Source organism: Buceros rhinoceros, unplaced genomic scaffold, assembly GCF_000710305.1.
Source record: "Buceros rhinoceros silvestris isolate BGI_N320 unplaced genomic scaffold, ASM71030v1 scaffold35097, whole genome shotgun sequence".
NCBI lineage: Eukaryota > Metazoa > Chordata > Aves > Bucerotiformes > Bucerotidae > Buceros > Buceros rhinoceros.
In genome coordinates this window covers 4,448-11,655 of record NW_010422177.1, presented here as the reverse complement: position 1 = coordinate 11,655, position 7,208 = coordinate 4,448, and the positions used below count along the sequence as shown (strand labels likewise).

The 7,208-nt window shown below is 38.2% G+C and overlaps 1 long non-coding RNA gene across 1 annotated transcript in view; it reads left to right on the top strand.

Annotated features, from left to right (window-relative positions):
- Nucleotides 1-2,671: 2,671 nt before the first annotated feature.
- The window catches only part of LOC104496785, an 8,072-nt gene continuing 3,535 nt past the window's right edge, over nucleotides 2,672-7,208 (top strand). The window contains exons 1-3 of the long non-coding RNA XR_727820.1: nucleotides 2,672-2,796; nucleotides 5,263-5,364; nucleotides 6,696-6,740. This is a non-coding gene — a long non-coding RNA (uncharacterized LOC104496785). The remainder of the gene's footprint in view (nucleotides 2,797-5,262; nucleotides 5,365-6,695; nucleotides 6,741-7,208) is intronic.

The window sequence follows — 7,208 nt, the reverse complement described above, 5'->3', positions numbered from 1 at the left end:
TATATATATATAAATGCTGTATGATCTAAGTAGAGATACTCTTCGGAGCAGAATTGTGTGATTTGCAAGTTAGACCACAGTGGACCTGCATCATTCAAAATCCCATATGAACAATTTAATCATTTCTCATACTCATTTCTCTTAATAGTTTTTTTGCACATTAAGTGAGCAAATACCTCTTACCATTAATTGAAGTGTATACATTAATTTTTATTCTGTAGGAAATGTTTATTTAAGCATGTTTGCACATTGGGGGTGCTCCTTGGACATTGTGATAAAGGCCTAGAAAAATAACCGTTAGCTTGTGCTTGTAGGAGAACAGATATCCATGAACTTGTTTTTTAAAATACTTTCCTCACTTCACAATGTCTGGCTGTTTGGGATTGGTAAGTTCTTTATTCCTTGCTGAATACGCTTTTTCAATATCTTTTTTCTTCCTGTATATTTTTTTATGTAGCCAGTCTGGACTATTTGTAGGGAGAAGTAGAAATTGCAGTATTCACTACTGGAATATAGCGAACGTCTTTGTAAATGTTTCTTATACTTGTATTTATCTGGTTTCCAGTTATAAGTGTAGTTCAGTGTCTTTTACAGTAAGCTGAAGTCTGTCTTGGTGTGTGACTGACAGGTGGAAGTCACACAGGTCAGGCACAGGGTGTGTGAGCAGGCTGAGAGGCTGCCATCTGCAGTTACTGCAGCTTCAGCAGCTGGTCTGATTGCTGGTACTCGTGGTTACTTCTTGCCTGGGGAAACTGTATGTACATGAGCATGTGGGAAAGCAGCCACGGACATTAATGCCTTTCTTGAAGTTCTTTGTTCCCCTGCCCAATAACCATTTTTAAGGTGCATTTCTAAGGGTATTCCTGTCATCTTCTGTGCACAGATCTGACCGTTCCTTTGAAGAACTGCTGTGCAGACAGCGAAAGGATGGTACTGGATGCTGTTAGATCCCTGTCTATTTCCCAGAGTCTGACATAAACCCTGGGATAAGAGCAGTGATGGGCAGGGAGAACTTGTGGAAATGGCACCTGGTTTGGGGCGCTTTGATGTGGATTTGTGCCTCACAGAACATCTCTGACCGTGTCCAGCAGTGCTAAGTGTTCTGAAGAGGTTAAGTGTTCTGAAAGCTTTCTCACAGCTTTTCCTGTGGTGGTGGGTTTGGGATGGTTGCTGGATCCCTGAAACCTGTGGAAAAGATAATGAGTCCTCTTACTAGTAGAGAGAGCTACTGAGAGGAATAAATCCCATGTTAGCAAAACTTGTCTTAAATTTGTACAACCTTTTAAATCCAATTACTACTGTCTCTTCAGTTAACTAGCGGCAGCAGCTTTGTGTACAGCTGGAAACATTTCTCATCAATGAGAGCAGATTGTCATTGCAGTGGTAGGGTAACAATAAAAGGACTTTGGTGATGGCTGGAGCCCTTTGCCTACATAACACAGTGACACGAATGCTGGATGCTGCATGTGGCACCGAAGTGAGTATCTTGCCGTAAGGGCACCGGCCGCTATTCCTGGGTTAGCTGCCATGACAACTGCGCTGCTGGTGAATGCCCTCTGTGGGTGTTCCTGCAGAGAGCTGAGGTTCATTGGTATTCTGCGTGCTTCTCTGAACACTGCAGGCTGTAGAGACCCTTTCCTGTAGTTCTGCCAATGTTTACTGTTATCTCAGTGGGTAAAATATGCAAATGGTGTTGACAGGTATCTGGGAAGGAAAAAAGCTAGTATCCCTAAAAGCAGTGTTTTGTTTTACCTCTTTAATTACTTCGTTTTACCAAATGGTTCTAACTTTCTTAGCTTCTACGTAGCTTTTATTTCCAGATCTCATTTGGGTGTGCAGTGTTGAAAAGAACAGGGAAACAATTCTACAGTAAAATTTTAATCCGTTTGCATTTAAAAACCAGCTTGCTACTCGCAAGCACTTTTTTGTTTTTACAGGGGAGTTAGAATGAGTTTGGGATTTCTTGAGGCATTTCTGGGTTTAATTGTTCTTAAAGCAGACACTTCTCCTTTTACTGACTTTTGAAGAGTGAGGTTTTTTTCCAAAGTCTTTGGGTTTGTGATTTTTAAAGAATGTCTAAAACATTTTCACATCTGATGTCCCCATCCTTCTTGAAATGCATTGTAACATTACTGGGATAATTAAGAATGGAGCTGCAAAGGGCATGAACAAGGCTCAGTTTCTCTTTCTTGAACATTGAGTATCTTTTAATAAAAGAGGGAATTAATTTTTTTTTTTAATATGACATTAAAACATGGACATCAAATGCCTCAGAGCATAAAGAAATAAATTTGTAGATGGAATCATTTTAACTCTATGGACTTTCCTAGGAGCAATTGGTGTAGGAATACAAGAAGCTTTGATATTTGAGTAGTGTTTATAACTGGTCCTGTCAAATTCATCAGCATGCATGTGTAGTTATAGGTGAAAGTACAGGTGTTGAATGTAAGAGAAGATGTTTTTGGAGATGATGGGCAGTCATATTGTACATTCTTGACCTCGAGGTTTCCTGCACCACTGGAAGAGCTGAAGTGCTTGAGAACTGGACTGTTTCTGTCGTTATAAAATAACATTATGGTATCACTGTGAAAATGAAAACACAAACTTAATATGAATTGTTTCTAACTAACTGAAGATTTACTACTTGAAAGTATTGCATTTGTTTATTTTGCTTTGTATACTTTGCTGTCAAGGTGACGTGCTTGCAGGACTTCTTTGGCGATGATGATGTCTTCATTGCATGTGGGCCTGAGAAATACCGGTATGCTCAGGATGACTTCGTGTTGGATCACAGCGGTAAGACTGTATATCCTAAATCCACTGAAATAGAGTTCTTCATTAAGAACTCTCCCCCCACTCACCCCCATGCAGTCCTCAAGATTTGTGTAATTTAGGAAAATGTATATGGGAATATATTTTCCTATAGATTAAAAAGTTTTTCAAAACCATCATCTGGATTCTGTAAGCCTGGTAAAATGCACTAACAAACCTGATCTTGGAAAGCAGACCCTGTCCCTAAAGTTGCATGGAGAACAGCGTTAAATTTTAAAAGGATCAGTCGCGGATCTAATGCATCTAAAATCTGTTAAAAACATTTACTTTTGACATGTATGGCTATAAGAAGATTTCTGTATAGCTGTCTTCATGAAATCTGTAACCACACTCATTTCAGGTCTTGGACTGTCCTGCTAGAAATTCATACGTTCCAGTCTTGTCTGCTATAGACTGACGAAGTGTTGAGCTTGTTTATATTGTGAGGTTATTGAGGATGTTGGTTGGGGAAGGAGGTTAAACAAACTGGGACTTTGTGCCCATGCTGTCTGCCATTGACAGATCGTTAATTTAATTTGTTTACAAAAGTTGTTTTTCTGTAAAGAAAATTTGTAACGTAAGGAGGAAAGCATTCTTAAGGGAAAAAAAGCTCTCTCCTCTACCCGGCAGTTTTATAATTGGCTTGGAATATCAAATCATACGTGTGTTGCTTTTTCTTCCATGCTCGTAGAATCATAAAATGCTTTGGGTTGGAAGGGACCATTAAAGTTCATCTAGTCCAAGCCCCCTGCAGTGAGCAGAGACGTCTTCAGGTAGGTCAGGCCACTCAGTGCCCCATTCAGCCTGACCTTCAATGTTTCCCAGGATGGGGTATCTGCAACCCCTTGGGGCAACCTGTTGCAGTGTGAAACCACCCTCATCATAAAAAATTTGTTCCTTATATCTAGTTTGAATCTACCATTCTTTAGCTTAAAACCATTACCCCGTGTTCTGTCACAACAGGCCCTACTGGACATGTTTTTTCAGTCTATATTGGTTCAGCTGTAGAATCACCTTGATTTTCTTTTATGAAAAAATTAATCTGTGGTAAAGAAAACTGGCCCTGGCGAGAATCCTCAGATTATTTGAGGAGCGTTTCACATTGTGAATAAGAGGGGTTTTTTTTCTTTGCTCTCAGGTAACTGAAAGCAAAATCACCTGCTGTTTTTATAATTTTTAAAACTGCCATAATTTTGTTACAAAATCTTTGGTTGCATCAAGAAGTATAGGTATGTATCTAAGCACTACTCCACGCATTTGGATGGATGTAAGATTCAGCTGGCTCCTGTTCTGTTGTTGTTGCCAGCATGCTACTCTTCCAGATCTACCTGATTATGTTGATTCAGCTAGTGTGGAGGTTACAAGAAAGGTTGGGTTTTTTTAACACGGTTTTAGAGTAGCTAAGGTATTATTTTATTCTTATGATATATCATAGAAATATTGTTTTATTCCTATGTAGGAATGGAAGAACATTGTTGCATTATCTCACGCTGCTAATCCCAGTCTGGGCAAAACCATAATTTCCCTTGAAAATGTTAAGGCTGTCAGTTTACTCTTCCGTTACCCCATGCACAGACTCACTAAGCTCATTTTCTTTCTGAGAACCCAGTGATGGAGGGCTTTTTCTCCCTTTGTCTCTTCAATTTTGGTGGTCTCTGCTGCTTCTAATAACTCTGAGGTTCATAATGCAGAAAAGCAGGTTAGGTACAGAGTGGACATGACAGGCAGGACATGCAGCTGTACTTAGTATTTTTGATAGTGTTGTGGCATCAGTGATGGCATTGACATCGTAGTGATGACTAACGGGGTCAACATTAGGAGAGAAATTACTTAATTGAGAGTGATTTGCAGTGGATGTTAATTGTCGGAATTAAAATGTTTCCAAAATGTCAATGCGTGTATACCTCTGGATTCCTGTCCCATTTAGGTTATCCTTTATTTAATGATACGTAGCTGATGGTAAATGGCAATAATCCACTGTCTCAGCCTTGGGAAACAATAGACTTTTTTCATCTCTTTAAAAATTGGTCACAACATCACTTTCTTGCAAAAGATGATAAACACGGCTTGCTGTGCAGTTGCCCTGTTTGAAGTTGTCATTAATCCAGCATACAGGATTTCCTGAATTATCAGAAGATCCTTGGCATCATCTGACTTTACTCTTTCAGCTGTGCGTAGGTACAAATTTGAATTATAGTAATAATCCAGCTTCAAGACATGAAGAAATACTGCTTGCAGAATGTTACATACAGCGTTCGGTGACCTCAAATATGTTTGTGTGGTATGTAGGTTAAAGTTCTGAGTTGCTTGTCTAAATTTGTTTCATTCAGTTGGGCAAACACGTTTAAGAAATACTGATATTCATTTTCTGGATAATAAACAGCAACAGTAGAGTTTGGAGGAAGCCTGTACATTGAACGGTTGTCAAAACTCTATCTGTTTGCTTTGTAGAATGCCGTGTTCTGAAGTCCTCTTACTCCCGATCATCTGGCATGAGGCTTACTGGGTCCAAAAGTCCAGGACCTTCACGTCGAAGCAAATCACCTTCCTCAGGTACTACTAGGGAAGAGCTGAATATGTAAAATGCATTAGTTAGAATTTGTTTAATAGTGGGGGAAAAACTGTTGGTTGTGTCTGAAATGCAAGTGCTATGCTTGGTTTCCTGAGGGGAACAAATTTTTTTTTTCAGTTTGTCTAATAGATTTAATACTCATTTATAAAAAAAATTGCATTTTTTGAAATCCTGAGAAGTGTCGTTTCTATTTTTTAATTAACAGGCACAAAAAGTTTCAGTTTATGAGCATTGGAACAGTTGTGCTAACTGTACACTTGGGATGTGTTTTCAGCATGGCACTTGATTTTCTTGAAGGCTAACTGTAGGATGGTTATGTGTTTAAATTCACGTTCGTTGAACTAGCCTTAAGTGTTTCAAATTTGAAAAATTTCTGCTATATAAGCCAAATATTGTCAGAAATACAGGATTTTGCTGATTCGAGTAATTTTAGGATATGTTCTGGAATGTGATTATCCGATTAACGGAGAATTTTCTTTTTCTTTTCTTCTTGGGCTTCCTGTAATTTCAAAGAAAGTTTCACATTGTGTTTTGCCAGCAGTTTGACTGAACACTATGTGTTTCAACCATTGAGTCTTTTCTGGAAGTAAATAGAAGGGAAAATCATTTTTACCTTTCCCCCCTTGCCTTTTTTCCCCTTTTTAAAAATTTCTAAATACAATAAAAATTATTTTTTTTTTTCCTTCAGACCTGGAGAAGTTACCCTGAAATCAAACCATTAAATATATACATTCAAAACAGAACAGCATATATTTAACTATACATGTAAGCTCCTGTGTGTGTATTCAGAATTGCAACATGTTCTATATTCTCATTTCCATATCCATATTTGTTTTGCTTAATTGATGCTGGTTAAGGTAATTTCCTGTCTTTGGGTTCTTTCAAATGTAATAGTGATCATTTGTTTGTAAAGGTTGAATATTTGACTAAAAAGCTTCGAAGAGGGATTGCAGTAATAACAGAGAAGAATGTAGCATGAGGGGCAAATTTCACTGATTTACATTTCATGCAATCCTGTTAACTCCAGGGGGATCACATGGATATCTATCAACAGTGAATTTTATGCAGAGTATTTAGGAATCAGTGTTGTTATTTCCTTACTTATTTCTACCTAGACACCCCTTTGGTTAGGTTAATTTGAAAATTTTATCCGGAGTGTTTCGTATTTATCCTTCTATTTCTTGCCATTTTTTCCTCTCCTGTAGTCTTTACTTATCTTTATTTATCCTTCTTCCTTTCTTGCATGTTCGGAGCTGTTTAATAACTTCTTTCCTTAATGTCTTTTTCCTTGGTGTCAAATATATGAGTACAGTAAAGAGGGGTGGCCACTACTCCAGTGCTTCAGCAAAATCCCCAGGTGAGCCTGAGCCATTACTATTATGGCTGTTTATCGCTAGTGTGTCTCCTCCCTCTCCATGTGCCTGTATTCTTTTTGCTGTATTTGTGAATATTTTCAAGCTTGAAGCACACATTTTGAGTTTGGTGAAGCAGCATTACTATTATGGCTGTTTATCGCTAGTGTGTCTCCTCCCTCTCCATGTGCCTGTATTCTTTTTGCTGTATTTGTGAATATTTTCAAGCTTGAAGCACACATTTTGAGTTTGGTGAAGCAGAGACGTAATGGGTATAGGTTTTTTGTTGAAGCAGATCGTTTGAGTGAAACAGTGTAATTTATGCTTTATAGTTGTTGGTCATCTGTTAATGGTGTCAAAGTTAAATTGGTAAAGGTATAATTTGACTACAAGTACAGGAACATTCTCAGAAACAATACTTTTGTGTGTGTATTCTAAACCATATCATAGTAGGAAATTTCAAGCAGCACAAA